Here is an 18,341-nt window from a genome sequence, read left to right as displayed (position 1 = left end):
GCATTTTGTGTACAAGACCTTGTGCTGGGGGAGGCGGTCAGAGAGCATGGCCTGCTGTGTTTCTGGGGCTCCTTCATGGCTGCCAACTCCCAGTTGACGATAGCCCCACCCACCGCTTATCACTGTCTGGGATACCCTCTGCCTCCCCTCTCATGCCCCCAAGTCCAAATCCTGGCTCAGATGCCAACTGTTTCCTCCAAGAGGGCTTCCCTGTCAGTTCAGCTGGTAAAGAATCCGCCTGCAATGCAGGAGACCCAGGTTCGATTCCTGGATTGGAAAGATACCCTGGAGAAGGGATAAGCTACCCACTCCAGTGTTCTGGCCCGGAGAATTCCATGGACTGTATAGTCCACGGGGTCGCAAAGAGTCGGACGCAACTGAGCAACACCAGAGAGGTTCTCGTCTCTGGGCCCTACTACCTGTTCTTCGGGGCTCCTGTAGTGTACTTTCCCGTGCTTGAATCATAATTCCCTCTCTCTAGGCGTCCTCCATCTGCCAGGGAATGGGCTCCCCTTACAGGGCTATGCTTGGGATCGAAGCACCAGCAAAAGAGGAAGGAATGCTTGAACCAAGGGATGCAGCTTAGCCAGGTGCTCCTCTCTGTACACACCTTGTCCTTTTTAATAAGGCAAATGGCTTCTTTTTTCCTATCCTCACTCCCTGTCCTCATTGCCTGACAGGGGGTGCCTGCTATGCAGATGACACTGTCTCATTTGGGGGCCCCCAGCTTGCTTTCTCTGACCCAGCGCTGCAGACTTGGCAGAATTTACTGACTCTCATTGCACATATAGCTGGCAAGTGGCAGAGCCAGAGCTGGCCCTCAGTACACCGCCATCTTTGTCATTTAAACTCTTTCAAGCCTGGGCCTCCCCCTTGGGGAGTCATTCATCCATCTTTTGGCTCCTGACTCAGAGCCGGGCACTGTGGCCTCAGTGATGGGCAAGGCCTGCTGGCCCCCTCTGTTCTCCCTGAGGGAGTTCTGTCTCCCAAGCCCCAGATGGGCAGGGAGAGGGGCATCGTCAGATGCCCACAGGGAGGGGTGAGGACTCTTTCCTAAGCGGAGGTCACCAAGGAGTAGCCGTCTCTTTTGTGTCTGTGTTTTCTTTTTTCACTTTCAATGAAATGTCCACTTGTATCTATTCACTCCACAAGTGTTTATTGTGTGCCCCCATGTGCTAGACATTAGTCTAGGTGTTGAGGACACAGCAATGAATGGAATAGACAAAAACCTCTGCCCTCATGAGGGACATTCTAATGAGGGGGGAAAGAGTAAAGAAATAAGGAAAACCAGGAATTCCCTGGAGGTCCAATGGTTAGGACTATGCATTTTCACTACTGAGGGCACAGGTTCAACCCCTGGTCAGGGAACTAAGATCACGCAAGCCTCTTGGTGTGGCCAAAAAAAAAAAAATGAAAATAAACAGCATGTTAGTGCTCTGGAGGACCACAAAGCTGGGTAAGGAAATAGAGAATGAAGCAGGGCTGGGTAGGGTACATGCTGGTTTGTGGAGGGTGGTCATAATGATGAGATGTCATTTGAGCCGAGACTCTAGAGGCAGGAGAAGGGAGCCAAACAGATAATGGGAGAGGAATGTTCCAGGGAGAGAAAACAGCACATGCCAACTCTGAGTGAGGCAGGGGTGAGCTTGGAGATTGAGGGGCAGCAAGGAGGCCGGCGTGGCCAGAGCAGAGGCAGTGGGAGCAGAGTGGAAAGAGGGGACGCCGGGAAGGCGGGGCGGCAGGGCAGGGGGTCCCGATGCACTGGGGCCTTGTAAGTCGTGGACTTGGCTCCAGTGAGATGGGGCAGAGCTGGAGGGCAGTCCAGAGCGTCTCACAGGGCAATGCAGAGGTGCGTTCTGTCCTCCACCACCAGTGAGTCCCTGACTCCGGTCCACCTCCCCTTTTCATTGTCTCCTGAACCTGCTCTGGAACCTGTGTGGCCATTCCTGCCGTCTCCGCCATGGGCTGTCTCCTGGGCGAGGGCCTCCGTCTGGCCTCTGGGCCTCTCCTCATCCCCTCCAAAGAGGTCTCTACTCTGGCCACATCAGACCACGTGAGCCCCTCCACCCTACAAGGGTTGTATGTCTGGAGTGAATTGTAAGGGTGCTGATGTGATTAGACAAGGGCCTTTTGGAGCACAGCCTGAGGGATTGGGGTTGCTGGAAGGTGCACCGCGGGGAGGAGGGCATGCAGCGGGCTGCAGGGGGAGGCCCAGAAGCCCCCCCCGACCCTCAGCAAGCCCCTCGTCTCAGTGCCAGTTCTGGCCTCAGCAGTGGCTCCCCCCAGAGGCGCCTACTTTATTTATTGCTTCTCCAGAGCTCCCGGTGGGCAGAGGCAAGTCCATTAGAGTGTTTGCAGACTGCCGGCTCTAAGCAGATGCAAGGCTTATTTGCAAACTGTCATGGCCCTGGCCTCCTCCAGAGACCCGCATGCTGGGTTCAGCCTTGTGGCTTCAAGAGCCACCTCCCCCAGGCAGACAGCTGGGTGGAGCCCCTGCCCCCTCTTTCCCAAAGCACAACATCATGGTTTGCATTTGGGAAAATTAAATCAAATGCCACAGAGGAACCAAAGTAGAGCACTGGGCTATGTTGACAGTGGAGTGTGAAATTCTCTCTGTTGACAGGAGCTCATTGGCTTGGCATGGATCTGGGGAAGTGTTGGGAGAAAGCATGAAGAGTTCAGGGCTCAGGATCCAGGTTTGAGTCCTGATTGGGCTGCTGAGTGTCTTGTTGACTTTGGAAAACAGTTTATTGCTCTCTTGGTCTCAGTTTCTAAGCTAAGAAGATTCTGCAACTGATCTTAGACTCCATCCTCAGCTCTGAAATGCTCTGAGGCTAATTTTGAGGATGTTTCCTTCATCCAGGTAGCCAGGGACAGAGCGGTGTACCCCAAATGACTCAGCAGTTCTGAAATTCCCTGGAAGTTAGATTCAGTGGGGTAAGAGGCCCTAAGGTGCTGAGACATCAGAACTCGCAGGCTCAACTGGCCCGATAGCTCTGCTCTGTGACTTTGAGCAAGCCATGTCCCCTCTCTGAGCCCATTTTCTTGTCTGTGAATGAGAATGGTCATCTCTTGCTCACCTCCTGAGGCTATGGTGAGAATCAGAGAAGCTGATGGATGGATGCGGAAGGTCAGCATGAATGTGTACTTGAGGAGTGGCGATTGTTATTATTATTATAATTGTTGTTACCATTTCCACATGTGCCTTACTCTGGACGCACACACTTGCCAACATAATACAAGAGCATGCCTCCAGTGAGTACAGAGCCTGAGCACATCAGTTTAGCCATGTAAAAGGCAATGATGGTGTTTCCGTGCAGAGGGAAGAGCTCCTCTTAAAATTTGTTCAGTTCCACACCATCATATATCCACCCCTGATGTGTGTATTTCTGGTGGAAAAACATACCACAGGTTTACACAAAAGCCTCTCGAGTTCTTTTCAGCTGGGACAGGAGATGACACTCGTTGGCAGACAGAGGCTGATCTCTGTGTATCCATGAGTAGTCGAGCCAGTCTGAGTATATCTAACAGGTCAAGCTCTGAAATGAAGAAGCAATAAGCCAGTGAAATGGTACTATCACCGAAACATGATTGATCAATTGAATTCTATCAGAGACAGTGGACAGTGAGATTAACTCAGGCCTGATAGGTTCAATGAGTTAAAGCATGATGTTCATTTCAGCTTCATTTCACCAGTCTTTGCTTGTGAAATTGGTCAATCAATAGAGGTTGAAGATCATATATATATATATATTGGGGACCATCTTATGGGGAATATAATCTCAGTAGTTGGCTCCTGTCTGGGGCTGCCTGCCTCAGGTAATGGAGACAGAACAGGGACTCCATCAGCCCCATCGAAATGGCCTGATATCTTCTCCAAATGAAAAGTATTTTTGGATCTCTGATGATTTATCTTTTTTTCCTCCCTATCACTTTGATCTATGACAAAACCCATACTCATCTTGAAGAAATATAGTGATTTCTCCTGAAAACATTTGTGCAATGATCAGATAGATACACTCCACAATATGAACCTTCTTTTTAGTTATATTGTCCTTGGAAAAAAATAAAGACAGTAATTTAAAAACTCAAATGGGGGTAATGCAAAGATATCAGAGTAAATATGATTTTAAACCCTTTTATTTATTTATTTCTGCACAGTGGGGTGTGGGGGACAGACTGCTGTGTTCATGAAAGCTGAAAAAGGTATGCATACATGAGAAGTCCTTCCAGGTATAATTAAAATGAAGCCTTTAGCATTCTTTGATCTCATTTGAAAGCACGATTCACAGAAACAAATCACCCTTTTGCTCCTAGTAATATTTCCTCTGCTTTGGAATAGTTTCACTATGGTGGTTAACATCGTTCCTAATTAGTGTGCCTACCTCTCTGTAAGGTGGAGTAATTAGGTACTACTATATGAGGTAATGGACTTGGACAGTACGGATTAGAGAGAACAGACTTGTCCTGGGGCAGTGCACAAGGTATTACTTCCTTCTTGTCTGTGCTTTGAGGTCATCTTGATTCATTTAAGCACAAAGAAATCCGTTGCTTCATACCAACGCCAGGAGAGCTTCAATAATGTATTTGTACTGTTTGTACCTCGGAGTATATATTAGGCTCTGGATAACGGTACGAAGTGGCTAAACAGGGAGAAAAGAGCCTTGCCCACTTTGCCCCCTCCGCTTCCCCGCCCCCGCCCTCTTTCTGCCCACTAAACCTACTGAGTTATAGCCATTCCTGGGCACCAGGCTTTTTTGGGCCTCTGGGCCTTTGCATGTTCTGTGCCTTCTGGTTGGAATGTACCTCTTCCCTGCCCGTTTCTTTGGCCAGCTCCTTCCCACTTACCCCTGAGACTCAGGCTTCATCTTTGCCAGGGGGGCTTTCTGGATCACCCCTGCTCCCAGTCTGGATGAAGCGGAGCAGTTTAGCGTAGAGTTAGGTGCCGACTCTGGAGCCAGACTGCTTGGGTTTCGATCCCATCTCCTCCATCTTCTAGCTGTGTGACCTTGGGCAAGGTGATTAACCTCCCTGTGCCTCAGTTTCCTCATCTGTAAAGTGGGAGGGGGCAGTAACAAACTTGACATCACTGGGTTGTTGTGTGGGTTAAATAGATAAGGTGTTTAGAATAGCTCCTGGCACAGAGTAAGCTCTGTATGAGGATTGACCGCTTCTGTCTAGCTCCCAGGGCTGCCTCTGCTTCTCAGGCTTACCTCTGCCTTTGGCTCCTTCAGGGCTCTGGACTTAGCTTAGTACATTGGAATCTTTCACTTGTCTGTGTCCCCCGTTTGAAGGCAAGGGTTAACACGTCCCTCTGTAGCTCAGGTGCCAAGTGCAGGACCAGACACCCAGTGGGAATTTGGTGCAGGTGGCTTAGGAATGAATGGATCGTGAAGCTTGGAACAGGAGTCAGGGGCCTCAGGTCTTCCTAGGCTCAGCTCCCCTTAGACGTGCCTTCTGGCCCCAAACCGAGTGTGGAATTGTTGGCCCGTTGGGGTCTTTCCCTCCCTGACAGCCTGTGACTCACTGGTTAACACACAGCACAATCAGATTCACTCTGGTCGAACCTGAACGTATTTAGCAATTTTACAATTTCGCGTATTCTTTCTCCGAGAAGAAAGATTGAGTGAAACTAATGGCTGAATAATGGTCGTTCCAATGGAATTTTCCTCCATGCCGCTCTGATTTTTCCCAGCGTGTGGCCCTGGTTTAGGATGGCATTTATAAAATCACCCGGAACATCGATGTTGGTTCTGGGCTGCCGGGAGACCTTTCTGGTCCTGCCGCCCTGATTCCCAGCACAGGGCCTGGCTCGCAGTATAGATGCTCTCAGGATATTGCTGACTGATGCTAGTTGTCTGGGGCTGGAGTCCTATCCCCTTATCCCAGCACCTTGCTCCCTCCCCTTAATTGAGATCTGGCTCTGATAGTCCCTCTTCTAGGACCCACGTCTGGGTTTTTAGTCATCTTAGAGTCACCCTAAGCATTCAAAACACCATGCAGAGAATAGAAGTGTTATGAATTATTTTGAGCGGAAGAATCAATGGCATTTTGTTGCTGTTGTGAGCACACACACTTTACGACTCGCTGTGTTTTCTTTTTGGTGTGTGTTGCCAGGAAGCTTCGTGCTCAACTGGGTTTTGGTAGTTTATTATCCTCTTGTTTAAAATTTTATGAACTGCCTTGGCTCTTTCTTAGAACGTAGAACATAAACTCTTAGGTGGTTCACGCTTTCCTCCTTGGGGATCACTGATATAATGGAGGTCACTCCCAGAGGTTTTCTCCCGAGTTCTCCAGTGATGCAAGAGACTATCTGACTACTGAGTTCTCCTGAACCATTCGGCCTTCAACCCTTCAACTCTTCCCAGGTCACTCATTCAGTCAATAAACATTAATCAGCATCTCCCTTGCTTGTGGTGAGTCAGACGTGGGCTCAGTCTTCAGAGAGCTTATACTCTGAGCAGGGAAGGGAAGAAATACAGGCACACCTCGGAGACATTTCAGGCTTGGTTCCATACCGCCGCAGTAAATCAACTTGAAATAAATGGAGTCAACACACTTTTTTGGTTTTCCTGTGCATATAAAAGTTATGTTTATCCTATACTGTGGTCTATTAAGTCTGCAGTAGCGCTGTGTCTAAAAACAGATGTACATACCTTAATTAAACACTACTTTATTGCTAAAAATGCTACTACCATCTAAGTCTTCAGTGCCTCGTAATCTTTTTGCTGGTAGAGGGTTTGAACTATTGTGAGAATTACCAAAATGTGACACGAAGTGAGCGAATGCTGTTGGGAAAGAAGGCACTGACAGACTCGTTTGCTGCCGGGTTGCCACAAACCTTCAATTTGTTAAAAAAAAAAAAAAAAGGCAATTATCTGCAAGGCACAATAAAGCAATGCTGAATAAAACAAGGGTTGCCGGAGTAATCCTAGACATAGCTTGTGTTTATTGAGCACTTACTCTGTGCCAGGAGCTAGGCTAAGCATTTTACATATATCCTTATTCAATTTCATCAATTCCGTGTACCATTATGTATTATCCCATTTTATGGATGAGAAAATTGGGGATTAGAGATTGAAGTTTCTCAAGTGTCGTAGGCTTCTAAGAGATGGAGTGAGGATTTGAACCTAGCCAAAGGGCTCCACCACATCCCTCACAGTGGCTGGCTTCACTGTGGGACCTTTAAAAGGTATGCAGGTGCTCTGCCACGTGACCTTGTTGTGACCTTCTGCAAGTTACTTGTTATCTCTGCCAGTTTCCTCAGCAATCAGATGGAGATTCCAAGAGGATGGATCTGACAGAGTGCATTGTAAAGGGGTGAAATCCAGGATAACAGTGGTAGCCCGTGCAACTCGCTGAGGAGAGTTAGAAGGTGGTGTGATTAGTTTAGATTTTGTGCTTCCGAGAGGAGGTGGCTTTTAGACAAGCCTTTGGTGGGCTGGGGTGAAGGGTGAGTCGGCAGAAGACCAGTGAAGAGGGGGAGCGTGGACTCTTGGGGAATGAGGAGTAGCCTGCCTGGATGGTGTTGGGGAAGATCCTGACTGGAGGGGCAGATCATGGAGGCCTGGGAGGGCTGGGCTTCGTCCTGTGGCAGTCCTGGAAAGGTTTTCCTGGTGAAAATGATGCAGACAGCAGCTAATGTTGTTTGGACACTAACTTCATGTCAATGTGTCACTGAGATTATTTCATTTATTCCTTATAAAGCCCCAGAGATGGTCCTGCTTACCACTGTCCTGTTTACATGTCCTGCTTACTGGTTTACAGATGAAGAAACAGAGGATTTTAGTCTTAGTAGCTGACCCAGGGAGGGAGGTGGAGAGAGCACTGGATCTGCAGGCATGAGACTGAAGTACAAATCCCAGCTGAGTGACCTCAGCTACTCAACCTCTCTGAGCCTCAGTTTTCTCACCTGTTAAATGGGGTAAGAGTATGCACCACCCCACCTACCTACCCAGATGCTCTGAGGGTCAGTGAAATTCAAACATGTGAAGATAACTTGCCTGGGAGGCTGGCATGGAGCAGTGTTCCATCCAGTATGAGACCAGGGATTAAGAGCCTATGCCCCCATCGCCTCTGTCTTTAGATGTCTTCTCTTCCCTTCATCTTTGCTAGGGATACATAGTGTTCTCTCAGTATAGCCCCAGAACAAATATGCTGTCCACCCTCACCTCCCCTCTGTAACCCATGGTCTTGCCTAGCACCTCCTGAGGATAAATTCTGGAGCCACTACTACCCTCAGCAAGCTTCTCTTGCATCTGAGACAATTTCTTAAAGCTGCAGAGTAGCATGGTCTGAATTTGGTTGGTTTCTGCTTTATGGGTTGCTTTTAGAATTAGCTACAGCAGAGAATTCCCTGTCGGTGCAGTGATTAGGACTCAGCGCTTTCACTGCTGGGGCCTGGGTTTGATTGCTGGTCAGGGAGTTAGGATCCTGCAAGCCACGTGGTGTGGTCAAAAAAAAAAAAAAAAGAATTAACAATTAGCTATGACAGCTATGATTGCTATCTCCGCATCTGATGAAAACCACCCCAAACTCCCTGGACTCACTTGACTCAAGCTGGAAATGCCCCAGGCCATACCAGTTGGGTGTTGCCCCCCGCGCTGGCTCCAGACTCCTGTGGCATAGGACACACCCACAGACCTGGCTGTGTCTCCATCTTCCCTGAGGGAGGCAGGGCTGTGAGCATGGTGGGTGCCGGAGTCCAGGAGCAGCAGGCTGGCTAGACGTCAGCCTCCTCGGAGCATGCCAGCCAGACTGGGAGAGGACCTAAGAGCCTGCTAAGGGAAGGGCCCGTTGTAAGGCGAGACGCGTTAGTGGTGGGATCTGGAAGTTATTTTCGCAGTTTCAAAAAAATGTAACTTGGTGGGAAAACAAAGATTTCTCCTGTCTCTGACTTCCTCCTAGAAGCCCTCCCCCACCCACATGTCCATCCCTAAACCAAATATTAGCAAAGAGAAAATCCCTTGCGTACATTTGGCCATCATTTAGGGGTAGAATGAATATTGGGTTGTAGATTACTCCCTTACAAAGACTTCACAAACAACCAAAATGGAAAACACAACCAAAATGTAAAAATAGATGAATGCTCATTTAATACTATTTAGTAGACAAAATCTACATGGATTTTTAAAGAAGAAAGTGGTTAAAAAAAAAAAAGAAAGAAAGTGGTTAGAAATGACTAACAGCCTCCTTAGTTTATTGGTGGGGCACCTAAGGCCCAGAGAGGGAGAGGAGCTTGTCTGGGCCCACCCAGCAAGTAAGGGCAGAGTCAGGGCTAGAACCCATGTGTGTTGGCTCCCAGCCCTCCTCCCACTGGGCCCTTCCACTGCCCTGCCATGCTGAGGATAAAGGAGGCTGTGTCGGAGCTCTGACTTGGGCTGACTCTGCAGGGAAATGGGCTCAGAGAAAGGCCAGCGACTGACTCAGTAGCTCCAACCTCCTTTCCTGGGCTCCTGGGCTTCCGGTTGGGGCTGTACCCCAAAGGCCATGATGCCAGAAGAATTAGGGAGATCCCTGTTTGTTTTTTATTGTATTTCTTTTCTCCCAGGGAGCATCTGTGGACATAAAGTACATGATGATTTTTAAAGAAACAAACCAGGACCCTCCAAGAAAAAATGCAAAACCCCTGAATCTGCTGTGCTCTCAAGAAAACGCAATGGGTTTATGATCTTTTAAGACACACAAGAGACAGCTTTCTCTTGACAGATGGGAATCTGAGGCTCTTTTGCTTCCTCCCTCTTTGCGTGACCAGACCCGATTGTGTAAAGCTTTTAGCTTCAAAGCCGGGTTGTGAATAACATTGGTTTAACCTGAAATTTAAAGCCAGCATTTCTTTGCTCCCCGAGACACAGCTTCCTGCCCCTTGCTCCCCTGAAGCTAGCTTCCAGAATGTTAATTCGACGAGCCATGGTTGACTAAGCCCAGCACTGGGTCTATTACATATTATTTGATTTGGAGTAGAAAAAAAGATTTAAAGATACCATGCCCCCTGTATACCTTTGTACTTTTGCCCATGTCTATCCATATATTTAAGCATACCATTCACATTGCAAATTCAGCTTTTCCTCCCTGGAATAAAATGGGTCTGAGTGCTTCTGGAGCCTGTCTCCAAGACCACATTCTCCAGTGAAGTCAGACAGCATCTTTGTGGATGGGAAATGCTATGGAAGTGTCCATTGGAGGACTGGAGATTCAGAACAGTTCTTGTGTTGGGGGTGGTTTTTCTGGCATTCACTTTTGTAGCTGTCTCTGTGCATACAGTCTGTTTGGCTCGTGCTCACCCTCTGTTTGTGGTACCCAGAGACGAGTCCGCCATGTCCCCGGCCCCTGAGAACCATGAGTCTCTTTGTCAGAGTATTTGTCATGGTTGACACTTTCACTTTCACTGGTCTGATTATTTTTCAGTTAACGTTTGCCTCTTCCCCTGGGCATAACTCCACAAGGACAGGGCGGGACCAGCTTTTGCTCGTCACTGTTTGCCCTGCATTAGCCCAGCGCCTGCTCCCTTAGGTTGATTGAGGCAAGAATGAACAAATGAATGAATGAATGAGGTCAGATGGAATGTGACATTTGCAGACCAGATCTGCAGAGTGGAGGTAGTATTACTAACTTGTTCATTTATCCTGCAAATGTTCTCTTTGGAGAAGACAGAGATAAATTAACTGTGGTGTTTCTCCCCAAAGTAGCTAATAGTGCTATGTCAGAGTGAAGAGCCTAGAGGGCTTGACTTCTAGATAAGGGAGAAAGTGGTGAGATGGAGAAGTGACTCGGGAACAAAGGAAGACATGCTGGAGGAGGTGGCATGGGTGCACATGGTTAGTGTTTATCCTGGCAACGGGGCGCATGCCATGAGGAGTGACTTACCTTCAGTATGGGCTCAGTGAATCACCTGCGGCTGACAGGCTGACTCCACATATCACCTCCAAATGAGTACAAATGCAAAATTCATCTTGCCAGCTCCTGGTCAAGGAGGACGGATGGAGGTTTGTGACATTGTATAGGAGACAGTGATCCCCAAGACCATCCCCAAGACAAAGAAATGCAAAAAGGTAAAATGGTTGTATGAAGAGGCCTTACAAATAGCTGAGAAAAGAAGAGAAGCTAAAGGCAAAGGAGAAAAGGAAAGATACAATCATTTGAATGCAGATGATTCTAATCCAAAGAATAGCAATGAGAGATAAGAAGGCCTTCCTCAGTGGTCAGTGCAAAGAAATAGAGGAAAACAATAGAATGGGAAAAACTATAGAGATCTCTTCAAGAAAATTAGAGATACCAAGGAAACGTTTCGTGCAAAGATGGGCTCAATAAAGGACAGAAATGGCATGGACCTAACAGAAGCAGAAGATATTAAGAAGAGGTGGCAAGAATACACAGAAGAACTGTACAAAAAAGATCTTCATGACCTAGATAACCACGATGGTGTGATCACTCACCTAGAGTCAGACATCCTGGAATGTGAAGTCAAGTGGACTTTAGGAAGCATCATTACAAAGCTAGTGGAGGTGATGGAATTCCAGGTGAACTATTTCAAATCCTAAAAGATGATGCTGTGCAAGTGCTGCACTCAATATGCCAGCAATCTGGGAAACTCAGCAGTAGCCACAGGACTGGAAAACGTCAGTTTTCATTCCAATCCCAAAGAAAGGCAATGCTAAAGAATGTTGAAACTACCACACACTTGAACTCATTTCACACGCCAGCAAAGTAATGCTCAAAATTCTCCAAGCCAGGTTTCAACAGTATGTCAACCGTAAACTTCCAGATGTTCAAGCTGGATTTAGAAAAGGCAGAGGAACCAGAGATCAAATTGCCAACATCCGTTGGATTGTCAAAAAAGCAAGAGAGTTCCAAAAAAACATCTACTTCTGCTTTATTGATTATGCCAAAGCCTTTGACTCTGTGGATCACCACAGACTGTGGAATATTCTTCAAGAGATGAGAATACCATCTGACCTGCCTCCTGAGAAATCTGTATGCAGGTCAAGAAGCAACAGTTAGAACTGGACATGGAACAACAGACTGGTTCCAGTTGGGAAAGGAGTACATCAAGGCTGTATACTGTCACCCTGCTTATTTAACTTATATGCAGAGTACATCATGAGAAATGCTGGGCTGGATGAAGTACAAGCTGGAATCAAGATTGCTGGGAGAAATATCAATAACCTCAGATATGCAGATGACACCACCCGTATGGCAGAAAGTGAAAAAGAACTAAAGAGCCTCTTGATGAAAGTGAAAGAAGAGAGTGAGAAAGTTGGCTTAAAGCTCAACATTCAGAAAACAAAGATTGTGGCATCTGGTCCCATCACTTCATGGAAAATAGATGGAGAAACAGTGGAAACAGTGACAGATTTTATTTTCTTGGGCTCCCAAATCACCACAGATGGTGATTGCAGCCATGAAATTAAAAGACGCTTGCTCCTTGGAAGAAAAGTTATGACCAACCTAGACAGTGTGTTAAAAAGCAGAGACATTACTTTGCTGACAAAGTCCATCTAGTCAAAGCTATGGTTTTTCCAGTAGTCATGTATGGATGTGAGAGTTGGACTATAAAGAAAGCTGAGCGCTGAAGAATTCATGCTTTTTTTTTTAATCTTTTTTTTTGCATTTTATTTTTTTAAATTTTTTTCCCTCATTTATTTTTATTAGTTGGAGGCTAATTACTTCACGATATTGTAGTGGTTTTTGCCATACATTGACATGAATCAGCCACGGATTTACATGGGTTCCCCATCCCGATCCCCCCTCCTGCCTCCCTCCACATCCCATCCCTCTGGGTCTTCCCAGTGCACCAGCCCTGAGCACTTGTCTGATGCATCCAACCTGGGCTGGTGATCTGTTTCACCCTTGATAGCATACTTGTTTCAATGCTATTCTCTCAGAACATCCCACCCTCGCCTTCTCCCACAGAGTCTAAAAGTCTGTTCTGTACATCTGTGGCTCTTTTTCTGTTTTGCATATAGGGTTATCGTTACCATCTTTCTAAATTCCATATATATGCGTTAGTATACTGTATTGGTCTTTATCTTTCTCTCTTACTTCACTCTGTATAATGGGCTCCAGTTTCATCCATCTCATTAGAACTGACTCAAATGAATTCTTTTTAATGGCTGAGTAATATTCCATGGTGTATATGTACCACAGCTTCCGTATCCATTCATCTGCTGATGGGCATCTAGGTTGCTTCCATGTCCTGGCTATTATAAACAGTGCTGTGATGAACACTGGGGTGCACATGTCTCTTTCAGATCTGGTTTCCTCGGTGTGTATGCCCAAGAGTGGGATTGCTGGGTCATATGGCAGTTCTATTTCCAGTTTTTTAAGGAATCTCCACACTGTTCTCCATAGTGGCTGTACTAGTTTGCATTCCCACCAACAGTGTAAGAGGGTTCCCTTTTCTCCACACCGTCTCCAGCATTTATTGCGTGTAGACTTTTGGATAGCAGCCGTCCTGACTGGCGTGTAATGGTACCTCATTGTGGTTGTGATTTGCATTTCTCTGATAATGAGTGATGTTGAGCATCTCTTCATGTGTTTGTTAGCCATCTGTATGTCTTCTTTGGAGGAATGTCTGTTTAGATCTTTGGCCCATTTTTTGATTGGATCATTTATTTTTCTGGAGTTGAGCTGCAGGAGTTGCTTGTATATTTTTGAGATTAATCCTTTGTCTGTTTCTTCATTTGCTATTATCTTCTCCCATTTTGAAGGCTGTCTTTTCACCTTGCTTATAGTTTCCTTTGTTGTGCAAAAGCTTTTCAGTTTCATGAGGTCCCATTTGTTTATTTTTGCTTTTATTTCCAATATTCTGGGAGGTGGATCATAGAGGACCTTGCTGTGATTTATGTCGGAGCGTGTTTTGCCTATGTTCTCCTCTAGGAGTTTTATAGTTTCTGGTCTGACATTTAGATCTTTAATCCATTTTGAGTTTATTTTTGTGTATGGTGTTAGAAAGTGTTCTAGTTTCATTCTTTTACAAGTGGTTGACCAGTTTTCTCAGCACCACTTGTTAAATATGTTATCTTTTTTCTGTTGTATATTCTTGCCTCCTTTGTCGAAGATAAGGTGTCCGTAGGGAATTGATGCTTTTAAACTGTGGTGTTGGAGAAGACTCTTGAGAGTCCCTTGGACTGCGAGGAGATCAAACCAGTCCGTCCTAAAGGAAATCAGTCCTGACTATTCATTGGAAGGACTGATGCTGAAGCTGAAGCTCCAATACTTTGGCCGCCTGATTTGAAGAATGACTCATTCAGTTCTGAGTGGAAAAGACCTTGATGCTGAGAAACATTGAAGGCAGGAGGAGAAGGGATGGACAGAGGATGAGATGGTTGGGTGGCATCAACTGACTCGATGGACATGAGTTTAAACAAGTTCCTGGAGTTGGTGATGGACAGGGAAGTCCATGAGGTCACAAAGAGTTGGACACGACTGAGAGACTGAACTGAACTGTGTCTTCCCAAACTTTGGGGGCAGGGGTTAGAAAGCACAGCCTGCACTAAAGGAACTAGCAATTCAGGCTCTGGGAGTGAGACATGTGAAGGGCGATTGTTTCCCCAGCTCCTTTCCGTGGCTCCCCACCCCGCTGCTCCTCTGCTGAGGCTCTGATTACCTCTGTGGCTTCTGTGGCCTCTGTGACCCAAGCCCTGCCTGCCTGTCCAGAGTCTCCTGGGGTCCCCTCACCCCAGCTCCCTCTGTCCCCTTCATCTCCTCCTCTGCCTGTTACACTCTCCCCTGCCCCTTAGCTCTTGCTGACCTTTTGTCCTCTGCTTCCACTTCAAGCATGACTCCCTTTGGGAGGCTATCACCTGGTGCAGAGTAAACTCTGTATCGGTATCTGTTGAATGAATGAATAAATGATTGGTTGTTTAGGAGGGCCCCAGGCCTTCTTAAGGAAATAACAGACTTTTGGCATCTGTGCCAAGTGGCAGGTAGACTTCACCTCCCTCCCGCCTGACATGCCCAGCTCGTGGCAGGAGTGGCCAGGAGAGAGAAAGCAGAGGCCGTGCTGGGGTGAGTGACTGGGGGCGGCTCTTCCCAGCTCGGAGTCCTCGACTCTATGCCTGGGTCACCAGGACAGCCTGCACACTCTCCCAGGCTCAGCCCATGGCGCTGTGGCTGACTTTCAGAAGGCCAGAGCAGGACGTGGTGGGCCTTCTTTCCGGAAGACTTGGTGAGGCTGCCTGTGCTGCAGAATTGGCGGTGTCCTGGGCTCTGGGCTTCCAAGGACCCTGAGTGTGTGCGCTTGGTTTGGCATGCGTCCTGAGCCTTACCTCTGTGCCAGGCCCTGCCTGGTGGCCACACAGTGACCTTGCCCACGGGAACCCTCCGCTGAGCCACCCTCTCTGAGCTCCCTCGGTGGAGGCGAAGCTCTGGCTTTCCGGAGCTCCGAGCTGTGCGCAGAGCCCAGCCTGTGAAGCCCGTGGGAGAGGACAGGAGGACAGCCTGGCTGCCAGGGACTGACCTCCTCCAGAGGCCGAGGTGGGGGCATGTCTGGTGGGGCAGCCCGATGGGGAGGGAAGAGGCGGACACCGTCCAGTGGGGCCTTGGCAGGAGTGGCCAGGAGCCTGCAGACAGGAAGGAGCCCTTATTAGGAGTTTGGAGCCTGGCAGGGAGGACAGGGGCTACTGGGTTTATGTGGCGTTGGTGGGCAGGGAGAAGCCTCCTAAAGGTGGATGCAGTTACTCTGATGGGAAGAGACTCCTCAGTGGGAGCACTGGGGACCTCAGGCCAAGGTCATGCTTTGGCGAGAGTGCCTGGGGTCAGGACGACTCGCCAGAGCAGTAGCTGAGGGGCCGGCTGAGCCTTCTTCCCCCGTATGTGTGTGTGTGTGCGCCTGTACACCTGTGCACACAAGAGCCACGTGGTGAATGCCAGCCAGTGGAAAACACTGCTGGGCAGACCGCGTCTGAGCTGTGCGCTCCCACGTACCGCTCGTCTTGGTGCCCTTGTGGGGTAATCCCGCGGGGTAGGCCATGATGGAAGAGGGGGCTCTGAGGATGATGTCCCACGGGCAGGAAGGCCAGTGTCACAGGCTTCTAGAGGAGGGCCTCAGGCTCCAGACTGGAGGACTCGCGTCAGAGATCCCGCTAAGGAGCCCTCATGTTGGGGTGTCTAGACGTTCAGTCTGCAGCCCAGCTTAGGTATCCTCTTGGGCCAGAACTGACCTGGGATCCATCTTCTCAGGGGTGTCCTGAGCCACCTCTGAAGACCTTTCCAGTAGAGGTTGCTGGGGCACTCTGAGCTCTCTGCCTACACAGGGGACTCTGAAAGGCCAGCACTCCTGTCAACACCCAAAGCTGGTGTCTTTGTTCAAATGTCAGAGCCTGTATTGTTGTTGCCCCCAGTAAGACATCTGGGGAAACACCAGCTTCGGGCAGTATCTCAGGGACACAGCATCCCACTGCTTCAAGCTCCTTGGTGTGGCTTCCTTCTTACATGGGTGGAGCTTTGACCTGATGAATGAAGTTTGGGGCAGCAGCGGGCTGGTGGGGCAGGGGTGGAAGGGGGACTGGGGATGGCCCTCTGTAAGGGCTCCTGCCAGGGAGAGATCTGACACACGCTGGTTCCCCCTAGGGCTTCCCAATGGCAAAAGCAGAGGCCTCTCCTCTGGGCCTGGCTACCAGCAGTGTTTCTGGCTGGCCCTGAATGAGCAACTTGGTTCCAGAGGGCCTTGGGGAATGATGGCCCTGGAGGCCATTCCTCACTGGAATCTTTCACCCACCATTTCTCTTGTTTTGAATGGTTCAGACCCAAAGCTCACAAAATATATTTCAACCATTTTAATTTTTAATTGATAGTTTGTAATATTTTCTTTGAAATGTAGGCATCACCACCACGGACTGTGATAGTGTGAAGAGCTAACAATACAGAACCCATAGAGGATTTAATCCTATACTTTCTTTGTAATTTACATTTCTGAATAGGCAATACATTTAAAGTTCTGTAACAAAGCAAACAGAACAGTCATGCTATGAAAAGTCTCCTTCCCCTTTGCCTCCATCCATTTAGTTTCTACCTCCCTAAGTGGGTACCACTCTAAATATTTCTCATGTTGCCTCCATATGGCTCTGAAAGGCACCACGAGAAACACACACCCACACGTGTATATATTTATCAGTTCAGTTCAGTCCAGTCACTCAGCTGTGTCCTACTCTTTGTGACCCCATCGACTGCAACACGTTAGGTTCCCCTGTCCATCACCTGTCCGTCACCAACTCTCAGAGCTTGCTCAAACTCATGTCCATTGAGTCGGTGATGCCATCCAACCATCTCATCCTCTGTTGTACCCTTCTTCTCCTACCTTCAATCTTTCCCAGCATCAGTGTCTTTTCCAATGAGTCAGTTTTTCGCATTAGGTGGCCGAAGTATTGGAGTTTCAGCTTTAGCATCAGTTCTTCCGATGAGTATTCAGGACTGATTTCCTTTAGGACGGACTGGTTTGATCTCCTTGCAGTCCAGGGGACTCTCAAGAGTCTTCTCCAACACAACAGTTCAAAAGCATCAATTGTTCAGCACTCAACTTTCTTTATAGTCCAACTCTCACATCCACATGTGATAGCTTTGACTAGACCGACCTTTGTTGGCAAAGTAACGTCTCTGCTTTTAAATATGCCCTCTAGGTTGATCATAACTTTTCTTCCAAGGAGCAAGCATCATTTAATTTCATGGCTGCAGTCACCATCTTCAGTGATTTTGGAGCCCAAGAAAATAAAGTCTGTCACTGTTTCCATTGTTTCTCCATCTATTTGCCTTGAAGTGATGGAACCAGATGGCATGATCTTAGTTTTCTGAATTTTGGGTTTTAAGCCAGCTTTTTCACTCTCCTCTTTCATTTTCCCTAAGAGGCTCTTTAGTTCTTCACTTTCTACCATAAGGGTGGTGACATCTGTGTATCTGAGGTTATTGATATTTCTCCCGGATATCTTGATTCTAGTTTGCGCTTCATGCAGCTCGGCATTTCGCATGATGTATTCTGCATATAAGTTAAAGTTAAATATATAAATAAATATACACACACACACACACACACACACATACATACACACACAATGCATGTAAAGTCTAATTTTCTTCCTTTTTTACACGAAAGATTGTGTGCTGTGCTGAATCTTATTTATTTTTCATTTCACGATGTGTCTTGAACATCTTTCTGGATCACTTCGCAGAGGAAGTCCTCTTTCCTTTTTGCTGCTGCGCAGAGTTCTCCTGTGTGAGCAGACCGTAACTTACTTAATCAGTTTTCCTAAAACAAACTTTGGGTTGTTTCCTGTCTTTTGCTACTAGTACTTTGTACATGTATCACTTCCTATAGGTGTAAGTTTAACTGTAAAACAAATTCCCAG

The 18,341-nt window shown here is 47.5% G+C and overlaps 1 protein-coding gene across 1 annotated transcript in view; it reads left to right on the top strand.

Annotated features, from left to right (window-relative positions):
* Positions 1–18,341, top strand: part of PAX5 (paired box 5) — a 169,143-nt gene that overhangs the window by 41,244 nt on the left and 109,558 nt on the right. The gene's annotated exons all lie outside the window — the stretch shown is intronic.

Source organism: Muntiacus reevesi, chromosome 17 (genome assembly GCF_963930625.1).
Source record: "Muntiacus reevesi chromosome 17, mMunRee1.1, whole genome shotgun sequence".
NCBI lineage: Eukaryota > Metazoa > Chordata > Mammalia > Artiodactyla > Cervidae > Muntiacus > Muntiacus reevesi.
Note: the sequence above shows the minus strand (reverse complement) of the source record. Positions and strands in the feature narration are given on the sequence as shown.